The sequence below is a fragment of the Fistularia commersonii genome, chromosome 8 (genome assembly GCF_037954325.1).
Source record: "Fistularia commersonii isolate RoL2024-O1a breed Wild chromosome 8, RoL_Fcom_v1.0, whole genome shotgun sequence".
Taxonomy (NCBI): Eukaryota; Metazoa; Chordata; class Actinopteri; order Syngnathiformes; family Fistulariidae; genus Fistularia; species Fistularia commersonii.
Window position 1 is genome coordinate 3951962 of NC_141291.1, and position 18498 is coordinate 3970459.

The 18498-nt window shown below is 46.4% G+C and overlaps 1 protein-coding gene across 2 annotated transcripts in view; it reads left to right on the top strand.

Annotated features, from left to right (window-relative positions):
* The window catches only part of lrfn5a (leucine rich repeat and fibronectin type III domain containing 5a), an 80581-nt gene that overhangs the window by 27719 nt on the left and 34364 nt on the right, over positions 1-18498 (top strand). For both annotated transcript variants that reach the window (XM_086150544.1, XM_086150543.1), the window contains exon 2: positions 9648-9757. The gene's annotated coding sequence lies outside the window, so the exon portion shown is untranslated. The remainder of the gene's footprint in view (positions 1-9647; positions 9758-18498) is intronic.

The window sequence follows — 18498 nt, forward strand, 5'->3', positions numbered from 1 at the left end:
AGGCAGCTAGTAAGGAGTGTCCTCTCAAAGATGTGTCCAGGTTCTGACCTGACTCTTGGTGCAGTCCATATTCTCCTTTCTTGGTCAACCTTGTCAGGAACCTCCATGTTCTCCTGCATTGGTCATCTTTGTATGGAACCTCCATGTCTTCTGCATTGGTCAACCTTGTTAGGGAACCTCCATGTTCTCCTTTCTTTATCATCCTTGTTAGGAGCCTCCATGTTCTCCTATCTTGGTCATCTCAACATGGAACCTCCATTTCTTCTGCGTTGGTCAACCTTGTTTGGAGCCTCCATGTTCTCCTATCTTGGTCATCTCTGTATGGAACCTCCATGTCTTCTGCATTGCTCAACCTTGTTTGGAACCTCCATGTTCTCCTATCTTGGTCATCTCAACATGGAACCTCCATTTCTTCTGCGTCGGTCATCCTTGTTATGAACCTCCATGTTCTCCTATCTTGGTCATCTCTGTATGGAACCTCCATGTCTTCTGCATTGCTCAACCTTGTTTGGAACCCCCATGTTCTCCTATCTTGGTTGACTCCACTCCATCAGATGGTTCATTGGTACCCTGTGATTTAGAGCTCCAGCATCAACCCCGCCTTCCCTTCCAGTGACAGGAAGCTGTGTCGGTTCCTGCTTCTAATTGGCTGGTCTGTGATTGACAGCTGAGCCGTGATTGTTAAGCCCCGCCTCCCGCCTCAGTGACAATCGGCCGGTGCTTTTCTAGAAGGAGGTGAGGTGATAAAGGTGGTCCAAGGTCGGTGGAGACGGCGTCCGTCCGCCTGGCGCCAACATCCATAAATCACCCGACGTGAGGAAGGAGGGGGCGGACGAAGACGGAGAAGAAGAGCCGGCGGCGTCGGATCCCCCCTGGAGGAGGCCCAACCTGCCCCCCAATCCTGTCCGTTGCCTAGCAACCAGGACTAGCGTAGTCCAGAACCGAGGCGCGGCGAGCCAGAACGCTCACCTTTACCGGACAGTCGCTCATTCATTCTGATTTCGAATTGGACTCGGGGGAGGGGGGGGCGGGGGCGGAGCTTATTTCGCATTGTTGTCGAGGGGCGGGGCTTAAACGGGCCTGCTGTCAATCTTAGGGCCTGCACGTTCTTGTGCCGCTGAAGATGCAGGTTCTGTTGGAACCAACCCTGAATTTGAACGCAATTAAATCAATAACCTGTCATTTATTCAGTCATTCATTCATTCAACAACATAAAACATAAAAATTTCACATGTCATATTAAGACCTACAACCCATTCATTTCCCATATAGGAAAAAGACATAACAATTCACTCTGCCATTTAAATGTATTAGAATCATAAATATGCGTCCTTTGGTTCACACATGGTAAGGAGACACTCAGCCATTCATAGGGACGTCTAAAACTTCACCCTGTCATTCATGCGTCGTAATGAGACGTATCAGTTATGATCCTTCAATCTGCCCCCGCCGCCGCCGCCGCCGCCTCGCTCCTGGGCGCGCTCAGAGCGCGCTACTAAACCGCAGAGGAAATGGCGCTCGGCGTCGACGCCTCAATAATGCAAACTCACCGTGCGACTGTTTCCCGCCGGTTTATTTATAACTCCTGATGCGAGAGGCAGCAGAGCGCCGCCGCCGCTGGGCAGGAAGTGTCAGGGCCAACATGGCCGCCCGGTGGAAGAATTCCCTTGTTTCCATTACTTAGACATCCTGCATCTCTGACACATGGACATCCCATAATAATCACCCCCAGTGTGAGGAACAAGCCTCTTTCTTCTCCTCAAGTGTCCACATCACTTCTCCTGAGCACATCTGTGGGCCAATCCCAGCGGCTGTTGAGGTTAGGGGCGGGGCTTAACCTGGACGGGCTGTCAATCATCTAGAGACATCCAATCATTCACACCGACGGACCATCTAGAGCCTCTCATGGACCTTCTGACTGCTTTTGGACTGTGGGAAGTGGTTGGAGAAGATGGAGAGAACCAAAGAAGGAGAAGATGGAGAGAGCTGAAGAAGACCATGGAGATATCTGAAGAAGGAGAAGAAGGAGAGAACCAAAGATGAAGATGGGGAGAACCAAAGAAGGAGAAGATGGGGAGAACCAAAGGAGAAGATGGAGAGAACCGAAGAAGGACAAGATGGAGAGAACCAAAGGAGAAGATGGAGAGATCTGAAGGACAAGATGGAGAGAACCGAAGAAGGACAAGATGGAGAGAACCGAAGGACGAGATGGAGAGAATCCATTCATCCATTGGGAGGAAGACGTAAACCCCGTAGAGAACCCAGGCGTGAAGAACATGGAGAACCCAGTTGGGCAATTGGGGAGGAAAACGTGGAGGAGAACTCACAGAGAGAACTTCCTCATCTTCTGTGACCTGGAAAATTCTGGAAATTCTCTGTACTGTGAGAGGAGGACAGAGAACCCAGGCAGGAGAACATGGAAGGAACCCAATAATCAACTGTAACCTGGACATTTTTAGATGTTTTCTGGACCGTTTTTGGACCATGAGAGGAGAACATGGAGAGCCCAGACTGGAGAGAACCATCTGTCAGAGCTCCATCATCACACCAAGTATCCCTGTGAATATTCCACTCCTCCTTCCGAGGTGGCCGACGTTCCTCGCGAGCTCCTCCTCCAAACTTCTCCCGTGTCCCAGATGTCTGGACGCTAATGAGGCCGCGGATCTTTGATGTCTGACATGTTTGTGCGGCGGCGGCGGCGGCCGGGATCCCCTCCCAACACGCTTCCATCAAAAGATTAGGACTAATAGGATTAAATACCGTGATTCTCGCCGGGTTCCTCGTCGTCAGACAGCAGCTAGCGCCGCCCGCCGCCTCAGTAGCTGCTATCTGACGGCGGTTTCAAAGCGCCGCCCGCCTGTTAGCTTGTTGTAGCGATCGATAGAGTGGCGTTAAAGTATGGCGGTTGCGTTCCTGCGCTGAAGGGAAGCTAATAAAGATGGTTCAAAATGGCTTGGGCATACGTGTTAGCATGGTTATCCCGGAGCTAATGCTAGATCTGGCTCGTGTAGGCTAGCACGTGCTAACAGAAGCAACGGGACGCTGAAATGTGACACATAAACACATGGTAGGTGGGTGGTTGACGCATGCTAATGCTTTGCTAGCAGGCGCTCATAGCTGGTGTCCAGTTGCTAGCACATGATGCTAATCTCCCAGGAGCTCTGTTGTTTCGTACATCCTGTTTCCATTCATTCATCATTCAGCCATTTTTCTGTTGTTGCTATATTAGCATGTCTAGCGCTATCAGACGCATTCAGCACACCTGATATTGATAGCCGATCAATCAATTGATCGCTATAACATTCATTCATTCACTGCGGGAATTAACCAGAGACCTAGCCGCTAACCACCGCCAGTAGACGTTTTTAGATATTTCCATTGAAAGAGGGAAGAGTCAAGCATTCAAAGTTAATAAACGAATACAAAATATGTGCAGCCGCAAAACGTACAATCGGTTTGTCAAATCAGCAGCCGTGCGGCCGACTGCACTTGAACGCATCGTTTCTCTCACGCCGCGCTGTTCTCTGCAGCCGCCTCTTTTTTCCTCTTCATGTTTGAAATGCAAGGGAGTTAAACTCCTAGCTTGTGTGTGTGCGCACACACACACACACACAGATACACACACACACACACACACACACAGCGAGTTGCACAACCACAAGCAATGATCGACCACACCTCGCTTTGCTTGTTACATAACCTTGTAGACGCCCGGCGCTGGTGGACGGGTTAATGCAAGTGTGAAAGACCATATTGTGCTCCCTTCTAACTCAAAATATATATTCAATATATAAAGGTGTTTATATATGTTTTATGTTTAATCTATTTTTACACATTATATGTATTATGTTTTATATAATGCATTTTATTTTTTTCAATTTTTTTTTCAAATATATGTTCTTCTTCTTTCGGCTTTTCCCTTCAGGTGTCGCCACAGCGACAACCTTCTCCATCTAACCCTATTCTCTGTATCCTCCCCTTTCACACCAACTACCTTCATATCCTCTCTTACTACGTCCATAAATCTTCTCTTTGGTCTTCCTCCAGACCTCTTGCCTGCCAGCTTCAATTCCAGCATCCGTCTACCAATATATTCTCTATCCCTCCTCTGTACATGACCCAACCATTTCAGACCCTCTGACCTTCTCTCCAAAACATCTAACATGTGCCGTCCCTCTGATAGACTCATTCCTGATCCTCTCCATCCTGGTCACTCCCAAAGAGAACCTCAACATCTTCATCTGTGCAACCTCTAGTTCTGCCTGCTGTCTTTTGGTCATTGTAACAGTTTCTAGTCCAAACATCATCGCTGGTCTCACCACTGTCTTGTACACCTTTCCTTTTATTCTGGCTGAAAGTCTTCTATCCCTTCGTACCCCTGACACTTTTCTCCACCCATTCCAACCTGCTTGGACCCGTCTCTTCACCTCTTTTCCAGATTTTCTGTTGCTCTGGACTGTTGACCCCAAGTACCTGAAATCCTCCAACTTCTTGATCTCCACTCCCTGTAGCCTCACCGTTCCACCCGAGTTCCTCTCATTCACACACATATATTCTGTCTTAACTTTCATTCCTCTCCTTTCCAGAGCATACCTCCACCTCTCTAGATCTCTACCTGTTGTCTGCTCTCACTACAGATCACAATGTCATCTGCAAACATCATAGTCCATGGAGATTCCTGTCTAACCTCATCTGTCAGTCTGTCCATCACCATCGTGAACAAGAAGTGTTCGCAATGGTGATGGACCTTATCCTCTTCAATGCCTTCCTCACTTCACTTTTACTAATTTTTGCTACTTTGTGGTCTACAATAGTCACCTCTTCTACCCTTGCCTCTCTTTCATTTTCCACATTCATCAGCTCTTTAAAGTACTCTTTCCATCTTCCTGTCACTCTTCTAGCATCTGTCAATACATTTCCCTCTCTGTCCTTTATCACCCGGACCTGTTGTACATCCTTTCCATCTTTATCTCTCTGTTTCGCCAACCTGTATAGATCATTCTCACCCTCCTTACTATCCAAGCGAGCATACAAGTCATCATAAGCCCTTTGTTTTGCCTTTGCTACCTCTATCTTTACCTTTCGCCGCATCTCCCTGAACTCCTGTCTGTTCTCTTCAGTCCTCTCAGTATCCCACTTCTTCTTCGCTAACCCCTTTCTCTGTATACACTCCTGCACCTCCTCATTCCACCACCAAGTCTCCTTATCTACTTTCCTTCCAGATGACACACCAAGTACTCTTCTACCTGTCTCCCTGATAACACTAGCTGTTGTTGTCCAATCATCTGGAAGCTCACCCTGACCACCCAGACCCTTTCTCAATTCCTCCCTGAAAACCATGCAACACTCCTCCCTTTTCAACTTCCATCACTTTGTCCTCTGCTCTGCCTTTGTCCTCTTCATCTTCCTTGTCACCAGAGTCATCCTACAGACCACCATCCTATGCTGTCTGGATACACTCTCACCTACAACTACTTTGCAGTCACTGATCTCTTTCAGGTTACCTCGTCTATGCAAGATGTAGTCTACCCGCGTGCTCCTACCTCCGCTCTTATCAGTTACTCTATGTTCCTGTTTTTTTTTCTGGAAAAGGGTATTCACTACAGCCATTTCCATCCTTTCTGCAAAATCTACCACCATCTGTCCCTCTGCATTCCTATCCTGGATACCAAATCTGCCCATTACTTCTTCATCCCCTCTATTGCCTTCACCAACATGTCCACTGAGGTCTGCACCAATTATCACTCTCTCATTTCTGGGAATATTCTGCATCACTTCATCTAACTCATTCCAGAACTTCTCCTTCTCTTCAAATTCACACCCTAACAAACTCCTCCTTCAAGATAACTCCTACTCCATTCTTCTTCTTGTCAGTCCCATGATAGTACAACTTAAAGCCTGCTCCTAAGCTTCTAGCCTTACTACCTTTCCACCTGGTCTCCTGGACACACAGTATATCCACCCTCCTTCTCTGCATCATGTCGACCAACTCTCTACCTTTTCCTGTCATAGTACCGATATTCAAATTCCCTACTCTCAGTTTAAAGAGAGTTTAAATTTTACATTTTATTTCAATACATATCTTCGTTTAATGATATCTGCGTTTTGGTGTGTGTGCGGGTGTGTCAGGATACCCGACTGTCGTCTTGCGGGCTTTTTAAGAGAAAATATAAAAGGAAAACAAAAATTTGTTGTCCGTTGATGATGCTGGTTTCCGTGGCAACAGAGGTGTTGAAAAGAGGCAAAGGAAGTCAAAGAGGAGTGAAGAAAGAGGCCGCCGAGCATTTAATTTTCTGCGTCTTGAAAGTCAGAGGTCACGTGACCCCCCCCCCTCGCCATTTTGGACGCAGTTTTTCAAATGTGTTTCAGTGGCGTATCTGTGTTTGCACTGTGGAATAAAGCGTTTATTAGATTGTAATAACAAAGTAACACCACTAAGATCTTATTTTGCCCACGTGAATCAGCCGAATACCCATCTATTGACGAGAACACGCCGTTACATCTCGGCCTGACCTCCCGACAGACCCTGGGTACGACCAAAACGCAGCACTTCCCTGTATTTATTTATCTTCTTTACGGACTCTTAACTGCTTCTGAAGTTGTTTTTGTTTTTTTTTTTATTCCCTGTCCTGGTGTTTTTGTCTTGTTGCGAACCATTTGTGGAAAAATAGCATAGGGCACCGTTTTAGCAATGATGTGCGTGCATCTGTGTGTGTGTGTGTGTTTTGTTATTTCACTCCGGGTGAACAAACTTTGCGGTTTCATTTCTGGAATCCTGGGGTTTTTGTTTAAACGTATTACAAAAACAGCTTGTATGAGTCCGGTGTGTGTTCCTTTGCCTGTTCGGCCGGCGCCGTGGCAACGGCGGATCGGGAGAACTTCGCCCGTTCTCGCCTAGCAACCGTAATTGCTCGCTTTCTCTGCAACGCTCTCCTATCAGGGGTCACGTTTGCTACAAATAATAAAATAAAAATGGTTACCATATTCTGACTCGGCTTGGATTGTTCCTGGAGATCTCCATCATCTAAGCGTTCTCTCGTATCTGCAAGGCTTGTCCTGCACACGGTCGGGAGGCGGGGCTTAACACTGTCAATCATCCAACCGGTCAATCTCTCGCTCGCATCTTTAGACGATTTAAAACGGCGTTCAGGAACCTTTATGACCGGGAGAGCCATAAAATCCAAATATTTCTAAATATAAAATTCATTGAGAGCCATAGAGTATTTTTAACTTATGATAAATTAAATATGTCTTTTGTTCGAAGCGCTGCTTTATATTTGACCGTTTCATCCATGCAATTTTGTCCTAGCATATTAGCCATACCGCAGATCCAAATGTGCCTTGCTCCGTCCACGCAGCCTGGAATGGACAGTAATAATCATCTTTTTTTTCTTTTTGCTATCTTGCACGTGCACGTTAGCATTGGAAAACACCAATCAAAGTTCAGTGAAACTCGTCAAACCCCCCTCACCCGGCTCCTCGGAGTGGACAGGAGGTATAGCTTAGCCTAGCGTAGCATAATATAGCATAGCGTGAGCTGCAGTGTGTAGCCAATCCTGGACAGGCCCTTTCACCTGCCTGCTGACCCCGGGCTACAATTCCCCCGTCACTCCTGGAGCCCCATCTACAGACCTGGTCTCTCACACACACACACACACACACACACACACACACACACACACACACACACTCACATAAAGTTATGAAGGTACTGTGCGCATCTTCTCCCCTTGGGATTTTCAACACTGCCGGGGTTTGTGGCGTCACCTCACCTGGGCGCTGCTCCAGGCCTTCTAGCTGGCCCTGCGTCCTTCTCCATCTTTAACTGAGGTTCTCCGAGGCTTTCATCGAGGTGGAACCCGTGTGGCGGCGGCGCGTACCACCCGAGGCGCCTGTCTCATTAAAGAAATCTGCGCACAAGTTCTCGCCGGGACCGGATAAATGTGTCGCCGTGGGAACGAGGTCTCATTAGCCCGTGACGTTTGCCTTTTCCTCTGAAGCTGCTTCACTAAAGCAAAAAATATATATATTTATATTCATTTATATATATAAATCTCCAGACGTTGACCTGCTGCTCCTGACTTTCTGTGCGCTGGAGCGGCAGCCAATCAGGACGCTCGATTCTCCGCATTGGAAGTAGGACACAAACATCGTTTAGATTGAGGTGTGGTGTATTTCCATGCGTCACGACCAAGGGTTGGAAGGGGGCGGGATTTATAGTGCCAGTCCTTTCTGTCATTCGAGCGAGAGGCGGGGCTTCTCCTGGGTGGCTCAGCTGTCAATCACACAGATGAAGACATCTCCCTGGGTTCTCTCCACGTTCTTCAGCATGGGATGGGTTGACAACATGAGGAAAGAACTGTGGTGCTGACTTGAAGCTGTTTTAATTACCTCTGTATGGACTGAATCTGAACGAATCTCTGAACGAATCTCTGAACGAATCTCCGGACGAATCATCAAATTCAAGTCGTCCGTCTTCGTCTAGAACCTGTTCCTTCTCAAATCCCCTCACGTTCTACCTGTGTGTATGAAAGTACTACGTATGAGTACTGAGACTCAGTATTTGCAATACTGCATGTTCACAGTACTATTGCAGTATTTGTCTGCTGACTGACAGCGGCTGATGGCGCTCTGATGGGGCCGATCCAGCAGAGGGAACGGTTTGGACCGCTTCCGGCTGGATTCGTGTGTGTGTGTGTGTGTGTGTGTGTGTGTGTGTGTGTGTGTGTGTGTGTGTGTGTGTGTGTGTGTGTGAGTGCAGTGATAAACATCAGCTAACCCGCTCTATGTATGTGATGACAATATCTGCTGCGCATCTCCTGTCGCCAACACACTTTCAAAGTCAGCTGGCTTTTTTTCCCCCGTCCTCCGCCGCCATCCCTCCTTTTTTTTCTGCGCCGCCACTCCCCCGTGCCCTTTGGCCACCCTTCCCTCCGCTCCTCTCCTCGTTCTTTCTCTTCTCGCCACACCGGGATCCCTCCATCCCTCCCTCATCCCTCCATCCTGCTGGCTCAGCTGCTAGAAGAGGCGGCCTCTGTTTCGCCCGTGTCCTCTATCCTTTGAAGGAGGAGAGCTGAAAGGAGGGGGGCAGTCCAACGTGTGTGTGTGTGTGTGTGTGTGTGTGTGTGTGTGTGTGTGTGTGTGTGTACATGTGTGTTGGGGAGGCATTGGATAAATTGCCAGTCTTCTCCAAGTCATTAACATCCAGTAGCAAAGGCATGTGTTGGTACTGTGTGCGTGTGTGTGTGTGAGTATGTGTGTGTGTGTGTGTTTGTGTGTGCGCCTCACGGCTCTTAAGCTTCCGGTTCAAGGCCAATCGGGCAGCTTATTGATAATCAAACTGTCCTCCGAGCGTCGAGCTGCGCAGCTTGAATAGAAAACAGAAAAACAAAGAAAATAAATTTCATAAAGAAATAATCAATTAAATATGAGAAATAAATGAAAAACAGGAAGCAGCCAGCATATCTTTTGTATTTTATTATTTCATGTCATTTTCAATTCTCTGTGCATAACTACCAATCCCAAGTTAATAATAATAATAATAATAATTATAACAATAGTAATAATAATATCATCAACAACAACAATAATAATGATAATAATAGTTATTATTACTTTTTTTCACATTTCCTCTTCCTGCTCTTCAGCGACGGAGACCGAAGGGAGGAGTCACGGCGCCACGCCCTCGTCCAACGCGTCGCCGTGGTAACATGTGAACCCCGAGGAGGTCTGTTGTCATCTCCCCACGCGTCTGAAGGTAAGTGTGTGTTTTTAGTGGCCAAACTGTGCATGTGTGTGTGTGTGTGTGAAATGTGATGGCCTTGAGGTCAAAGGTCGCCGTCACTAAACCATTTCCAGCAACCGCGGAAAAAGTGAGAAATCTTTGTTTTGTTTGTTCGCCACCAAAAATGGTGATGACATCACAGCCCGGCGACCAATCACGGGCTGAGATGCGAGCCGGTGCGGTCGCGGGTTCATCGGGTTCCTCCGGGCTTTTATTTTGAAACGACTGTCGGCATTTGGGTCGGCGGCAGCGCGCCGGAACGCCGACCAATCGGCTTCCCGACGGCGTTGTCAAGGGGATCAGGCTCCGCCCCCTCGCCGAAGGTTAGCACGTTCTTCCTCAGCCTTCATCTCCATATCCTGGCTAATTATTCCAGGCAGGGCTGTAGTAGCTTGTCATCTTCATGTTGTTCTTCTTCGTCTTCTCCTTCTTCTTCTTCCATCCCTCCTCCGATCCCCCCTTCCCTCTTCATCCTCACATCCATCTTTTTTCTTTTTCCCGGCAACCAGCTTTTTCCTCTTCGGCTCCTTGTTAGATCTAACCTGGTTACGTCCCGCGGGGACGCGTCTGACTGCTGAACCAGCTAGAAATAGGCAAGAGAAGGTGTGTGTGTGTGTGTGTGTGTGTGTGTGTGTGTGTGTGAGAGAGAGAGAGAGAGAAATGTGATTAGCATGACGCCTGAGACTAAAGAAACGAGGAAAAAACATAAACTACTGGGCTAATCAAGGGAAGGAGATTGTGTGTGTGTGTGTGTGTGTGTGTGTGTGTGTGTGTGTTTGTGTTTGTGTGTGTGTGTGTGTGTGTTGGGGGTCACATCCCAGGATCTAGCCCCACTTGCAATGCAAAAAATGAAAGAAATAAATGAAAAATGAAAAGGTCCTTCTTCCTCCTCTTCCTTTTTCTCTTCTTCCTCTTCATCTTCTTCCTCTTCTTCTTCCTCTTTCTCTTCCTCCTCTCTCTTCTTCCTCCTCATCTTGCTATTCTTCCTCCTCTTTTTCCTCTTCCTCTTCCTCTTCTTTCTCCTCCTCCTGTTCCTCCTCCACATCTTCCTCCTCATCATCTTCTTTTTCCTCCTCTTCCTCTTCTTCCTCCTCTTTTTCCTCTTCCTCTTCCTCTTCTTTCTCCTCCTCCTGTTCCTCCTCCACATCTTCCTCCTCTTCCCCTTCTTCCTCTTCCTCTTCCCCTTCTTCCTCTTCCTCTTCCTCTTCTTCCTCTTCCTCCTCCTCCTGCGTCCAGTGGCTGATGTTGTCAAGCACAGCGAGGCTGACCGATGTTCCCTTAAAAAGAAAAGTGCATTATGAAAATTCTGAATTCTTTGTGTGTGTGAGTGTGTGTGTGAGTGTGTGTGTGTGTGTGTGTGTGAGTGATCCTCCAGATGATTTACACACTCCGCTGTCAGCGGGTGTATTAAACTTTCCACCTCACTGAATCATCCTGACGGACGGGGGAAGCGGCGGCAGTCTAATTTGCACGGGGACGTGCATGGCGACGCAAAGGGCTTCCATGGAAGCATCTGGAAACGGACAACATCACCAACACACACACACACACACACACACACACACACACACACACACACAGAGTGGGTATCATCATGATTATTAGCATCCATAGATTAGCAAAGGCGCTCATCCTGAGAGGGGGCGGAGCCAATCACAGCCGTGTCTGCGGTGAGAGGCGGGGCTTAACCTGGACGTGGCAGCTGTCAATCAAATGGAGACGTCCAATCGTTCACCCCCTCATCCACGCCGATGGACAACGCGGGAGATACAATCTGTGTATTTTTGGTTCGTGAGAGGACGATGGAGAACATGGAGGAGAACATGGAAGAGAACGTGGAGGAGAACATGGAGAACCTAGGCTGTAGAACATGGAGGAGAACATGGACAGAACCCGTCAGGAGAATATGGAGAAGAACACGGAGAAGAACTTGGAGGAGAACATTGAGGAGAACATTGAGGAGAACATGGGGTACCCAGGCTGTAGAAAATGTAGGAGAACATGGAGAACCCATCAGGAGAACATGGAGGAGAAAATGGAGAAGAACATGGAGAACCCAGGCAGGAGATCATGGAGGAGAAAATGGAGAAGAACATGGAGAACCCAGGCAGGAGAACATGGAGGAGAAAATGGAGAAGAACATGGAAAACCCATCAGTAGAACATGGAGGAGAAAATGGAGAAGAATATGGAGAACCCAGGGTGGAGAACATGGAGGAGAACCCAGGCAGGAGAACATGGCCAGAACCTTGGCAGATCATGGCGTGGGCAGGAGAACATATCGAAAACGTAGGAAGGAGAGCATGGATGGATCTTACTTAGAGATGCCCTTACAGAAGAACGTGGAGAAGAACATGGAGAAGAACATGGAGAGGAACATGAAGGAGAACACGGAGAACCCAGGCAGGAGAACATGGATAGATCACACTTAGAGAAGCCCCTACAGGAGAACATGGTGGAGAACATGGAGAACTTGGAGAAGAACGTGTGAGAGAAGAGGAGGAAAAAGGATAGAAAGAAAACAAGTTGGGTTTATCAATTCAGAAATGTCGCGTCCTCCCGGTGACAGCGCCGTCTGGTTGCCATGGCGCCCGGGCACCTTGTATCACCTAGGCAACAGCCACTTGGAATTCATGAAGCCGCGCAGAAGTCACTCCATTACGATTATTTGGATTTTGTTTTGACTTTGTGTCTATGCGCCGTCACCCCCCCCCCCCATCTGTGTGTGTGTGTGTGTGTGTGTGTGTGTGTGTGTGTGTGTGTCAAAGGTTGGTTGCCCAGATTATCAGGTCATAGTCCAGAGTTCTTCTCACTGTGATGGAGGGATGGATGGACAGATAGTTGGATGGATGGATGATGGATGGTTTGATGGATTGATCGTGCCGTGGATGAAAGATGGATGAAAGATGGATGATTGATGGATGATTGATGGATGGCCCAATGAATGGATGATGAAGGGATGAACTGCCAGATAGAGAGGTGGAGGGATAGATGGAAGGATGAAGGGATGGGTTGTTGGATGGATGGAAAGATAATTGGATGAATGACTAGTGGGATGGACAGATTCATTGCTGGACAATGGATGGATGGATGGATGGATGGATGGATGGACAGGTTGGCGTGGAGATGGATGAATGGATGGATGGATGGAGAGATGGATGGATGGATGGACAGGTTGGCGTGGAGATGGATGGATGGATGGATGGACAGATAGTTGGATGGATGGATGGATTGAAACTGTATGTTCTGGACTAAATCCATCATGATTAAGAAAAGAACTAGAGGTCACATTTTTGGGGGGAAGTTTATTTTACCAAATCAGAGACCAAGAACAGACATTTGACCTTGAAAGGCAAGTTACAGTGTAACCATGACGATGTGCTGGTTAAACCTTTATTAGAACAATTAAAAGAATTAAAGAACTTAATCTTCTGAGTCTCAGCGCTCCCTCTCATCCCAAAACACATTCACAGCCAGTCGGAAATCACAGAACTCTGAATATTCCTCAAAACAGGATCACAGGATCACTACGACAGTAATAAGGATAGAGAACAACAGGTGTGCGGTATGTTAACGTAGCATACTAGCGTAGCCTATTAACAGCTATTCAAGTAACTATAGCATTAACAACATAACTCTTGCTCTCACTCCAAATCACAAAATCATTCAATTTTTCATCCCCTCTGTCAGTTCTGAACAACTCCAACAGTTCCGGAGGTAGATGCCACGCAGCTTCCTCTTCTGCGTGGCTGTTTTTGGGATAGAGAGGCTTTCTTTCTGCTGCTCAATTACCGTTTTCTACTGCATATTTCACTACTCGCAGTTTATAATCTGCAGAATATGATTTTTCCTTTTGGGTGCATTTGTGTTCAGTCTTTCTCAGTTGTCTTTATATGTTGATGTTTCAATTTTCTGTGGTACAGGAGTAACAGGAGGAGCAGATACTGGCACATAAGGCTAGAGCGCACTCTGCGGCTGTCTGTGTGAGAATAAGGGGAAATTAACATATATTTTGATATATGAGTCGTACCTGAGTGTAAGTCGCAGCCATGAAAAGATTTGCAATTTATAGGGAAATACAGTGCTTGGATAATGGATGGATGGATGGATGCATGGACAGATTTGGATGGATGGATGAATGGATGCGTGGATGCATAGGTGGATGCATGGATGGATGGATGGATGGATGGATGGATGGATGGATTTATGGATGGATGGATGGATGGATGGATGGATGGATGGATGGATGGATGGATTTATGGATGGATGGATGGATGGATGGATGGATTTATGGATGGATGGATGGATGGATGGATGGATTTATGGATGGATGGATGGATGGATGGATGGATTTATGGATGGATGGATGGATGGATTTATGGATGGATTGATGGATGGATGGATGGATGGATAGATGGATTAATGGATGGATGGATGGATGGATGGATGGATGGATGGATGGATGGATTAATGGATGGATGGAAGGATTGATGGATGGATCACCTCTCCTCCACTCCCACCTTAATATCTTCTCTCCTTCCTCCCATCTCTCTTCCCCTCCTCTTCTCCCCCACTTCCATTAACCTCCTCTTTACCTCCTTTCCTGGCAGCCTGTGAATGTGCCTATGTGTCAGGGGATAATCTCAGTGTGTGTGTGTGTGTGTGTGTGTGTGTGTGTGTGTGTGTGTGTGTGTGTGTGTGTGTGTGTGTGTGTGTGCGTGCCTGGGGTGTTTTGGCAGCAGAGACCTGCCACTGACCAACCATGCTTGGGTCACTGAGCTAAACACACACACACACACTCACTCTCTCTCTAACACACACATACACACACACACACACACACACACACACACACACACACACAATGCTCTGACTGTGTTGATTGGTGGAGGAGTGGAAGAGGATGTGAGCGTAGGGGATTCGAACCTGATCTTCTCCAGACGTCCAAAGAACCAGTCCAACCATGCTAGTACTATTTCACAGTATTATGCATATTATTTAGTAGTAGTTGTAGTAGTACTTTTTGTAGCGTAATATGCTCCTATTAAATTACATTATTAGCAATTTTTAGAAGTAGTAGAAGTAGTAGTTGTAATCGTAGTTGTAGACGAATTGTGCTAGAAATATATTACATCTCTAGCATGTTGTTTACTAGTAGCAGAAGTAGTAGTTGTAATCATAGTAGTATTTGTAGCCGAACTATGATAGAAATATATTACATTATTAGGATATTAGAAGGTAGTAGAAGTAGTAGTTGAAGTAGTTTTACCTGAACTATTCTAGTAATATGTTACATTACATGATTAGAATATTATTTATCAGTGGTAGAAATACTACTTGGAGTCATAGTTCTAGCTGAACTATGCAAATTATATATTACATTACATTATTGTTTATTTGTAGTAGAAGTACTTGTTGTAGCCGTAGTAGCAGTTTTTGCTGAACTATGCCAGTAATGCATTACATTACATTATTAGCATATTATTTATTAGAAGTAGTTGTAGTTATAGCTGTTTCAGGCTCTGTTTGGAAAAAAAAGCATTTCCAGTATGTATTTGTGGACGTTACCGTTATGCATATAATTAAACATTTTGAAAAAAAAAATTCTGTGTAAATATCTCATGTCACAACTTGTTACAATGTGTACACATATTTATAATTTTTTTTAATAATATTTTATTGTTATTTATAGTTGGTGAGGCTTATATTAAGGTGCGCTCAGTAGTCCGCAAATTATGATTATATGTAAAAACCCTGTTGTTTTGTTTTTTTTCATGTTTTTAAGCTCTGTTGTGCATGTGTGTGTGTGTGCGTGCGTGTGTGTGTGTGTGTGTGTGTGTGTGTGTGTCACACACACCCTCCACACATGCACGCCTGCCACTTTCAAGTCTGTTTCACCCTCGGCCCCCCAAACTGGAGGGAGAAGGCTTGGAAACAAAACGCACATCTAATCCTCTTTCGGCCAAAAGCAAACATGGCCGCCGCCGCCGCCGCCGCCGCCGCCGCCGCCGCCGCCACTCCATCCTCTGCTCTCAGATAAGCGTCTCCCCGTCTTCGGTAAACAATCTTCATCTCGGCCCGTTTCCTTCCCTCCACCTCACGTCTTTCCCAGATACCTCCTGCTGCAGGACAAGGGGTTCATCGGTTAATCTTAGCAGAGCAGATTCTTCTCCATGTACCTCCTGCAAGGGTTCTCCATGTTCTCCCTCTTGGACCTTCTCCATGTTCTCCTGTCTGGGTTCTCCTTTTTCCTCTGACAGTCCAAAAACAGCAGGTTCATTAAAAATCGTGGATGGGAACGTGTCTCTACATGATTGACAGCTGACCTGTTCGGGTTAAGCCCCGCCTCTTGCCCCAGTGACAGCTGTCATTGGCTCCGACTCCCGATCATCCTAAGATATTGGTTTACGCAGTATTGATAATCAATGGATCACTTGTCAAATGATCTGTTCTAGACAGATTCCTGGGAAATGAAGATGAATCATCAATCAGTAGAACCTTTCAAACGCACCTAATTATGAACAAATCGACCCGCGAACGGAGTTTACGATCACATTTTGAAGCGACTGCGACAAGCATCGCAACACGCAAGCAAGCAAAATCATGGAATTTCCATGTTGTTGTGTTGTAGCGTAGCGGCAGTTGTGCGTTTGTGCGCGCTACTCCCCTTTGTTTACATTGTTCATTGCTGAGTTAACCTGTCATAACACATTTTTTCTGTAACCTAGCTCTCATTATGGCTTCCAAAAAGTGCTAGCGCTAGTGGTTTTCAGAAAAAGTTAAGAATTACAGCCAATCGGAAAAAGGAAATAATAGCTGAACATGAGAGCGGTGTTGTTGTTACTGATCTGGCCAAGCACTGCGACAGGGCTAGGTCAACCATCTGTTCGATCCTGAAGAACAAAGATGCGCTAAAGACGGCTGATGTGGCTAAAGAGGTGACCACGCTAATGAAGCAAAGGTCTCAAGTCTTTGAAGAAGTAGGAAATTAACTGTTAGTTTGGATTAATGGAAGTTAACTTGCTGGAGATAGCGTTAGCATTAGCGAGGATCTCATACGCAAAAAAGCTTTATTTCTGCTGATTTAGTGAAGGAAAGGCCAAGTACAAGAGGGAACACCAGGAAAATACCAATAATTAAGGTTATCTTTAATTCCTCTCTGTTATTTTTGCCACAAATAAACCTAGAAAAAGTTTCCAAAGAGTGCAGCACTTTTTTGGGCTGGAGAACGGATCAATTGGGTTTACATTGATTTCAGTGGGAAACATTGATTCAATTCTCAGACATTTCAGTTTGCAAATGGAGTCTAAGAACAAATTATATTTGTAAGCTGAGGCTCTTCTTTATTAGAAAGTGGCTCACAGTGCCGGCATGGAGTAGCCCTGAATGGGAAAGGCATATTGGAGTTGCCCGTTTGTAGCCTGACAGAGGCTACGAACGGTGTCCAAGTGTCCAAAGGTTAGATTGGAAATGTCTCTCACTCATTCAAAGCACCACATGGTTGGGAATGTAGTACCCACAGCTAGAACAGGGAGGAAGTGGAACCCAAAAGGGGCTGTCAGCAAGCGCAGGCAAAGGGTAGTTGAAGAAGTACCTGGTAGTTGAGGAAGTACCTAGACAACAGGAGGCAGTAAGAGGTGCTCCAGCGGTGTCGAAGCAGAGCAAGGCTTGTTGCTTGATGTGCTTCCATCTCCCCAGAGGCTACATCAGTGGTTGGGCAAGGATGCCGACTGCCCGTTGGGCCACCCATATGTTTAAAGACCATGAAAAGATTTGAAAAAGACTCTTAGAAAACTACAACCAGATTCTTTCCGCAATTTCTTTGGAGCTCATCTATTGGTTGTTGATTGTTTAACGTCACTGTGAAGACTGGAAGACGATAATGCGATAATACCCAACACCTCCGATATTGTCAGAATCCCAAGACAAGGGAAAGACTGATCTACGACTGCGCTAAGACTGCAAGATATCCAGCTACAGTTAATGACTGAGTCGACGGGAGCGTGCTGCACCTCCCGTAAGACTCTTAAGATTTCCTGCCGACCTTTAGTTTAAGTCTCCGACTGTAAAAGTCGTAAGGCATAAGCCCAGCATTGGGCATACATTGTCAGGGTGTAAGGTTAGTCTTTCCCAGGGGCGACACGCTTGGCATCATAACCAGGTTTAGAAACGTATGGCAGCAGAGATTGAGGCAAAACCGATTGAGGTAAATTCGGTAGTTGCTTGTAAAGAGGCAAGGAGGATTCAAGTTGTACATGAGGGAGACCTTTAGGTACAGGCACAACTCAGGGCAGCTAAGCGTTTGTGGAGCTTGGGAGATGAGGGTTGACCTGAAGGAGCAGCTAGCATAGTTAGCAGTCATCTATGGCTTGGATTTGTTACTATGGTCTGGGGGAGAGAAGATTCAAATTTGATCAAACTCACAGTTCCCTGTCCCTGTCTCACAGTCCCCTGAGGGGGCAGTTCAGTGCGACAAAGCTAGGTATGCTAAGATGTCGATCTAGAGTAGCGGGTGTGGTTAAAAGGGAAGCATGCTAGCTTGGTGAGTCGCTAAGGTAGGATTGTGTGCTGATAGATCAGCTATGTTGCATGGAGGGGGTGATTCCAGGACACTGGATTTCAGCTAGGCTAGAGTTAGCATCGTTATGTAATGTTTGTTAGCTTGTTAGCTCACCGGTAGCTTGTTTGTTGTTTGCTGTATTGCTTTATAGTATC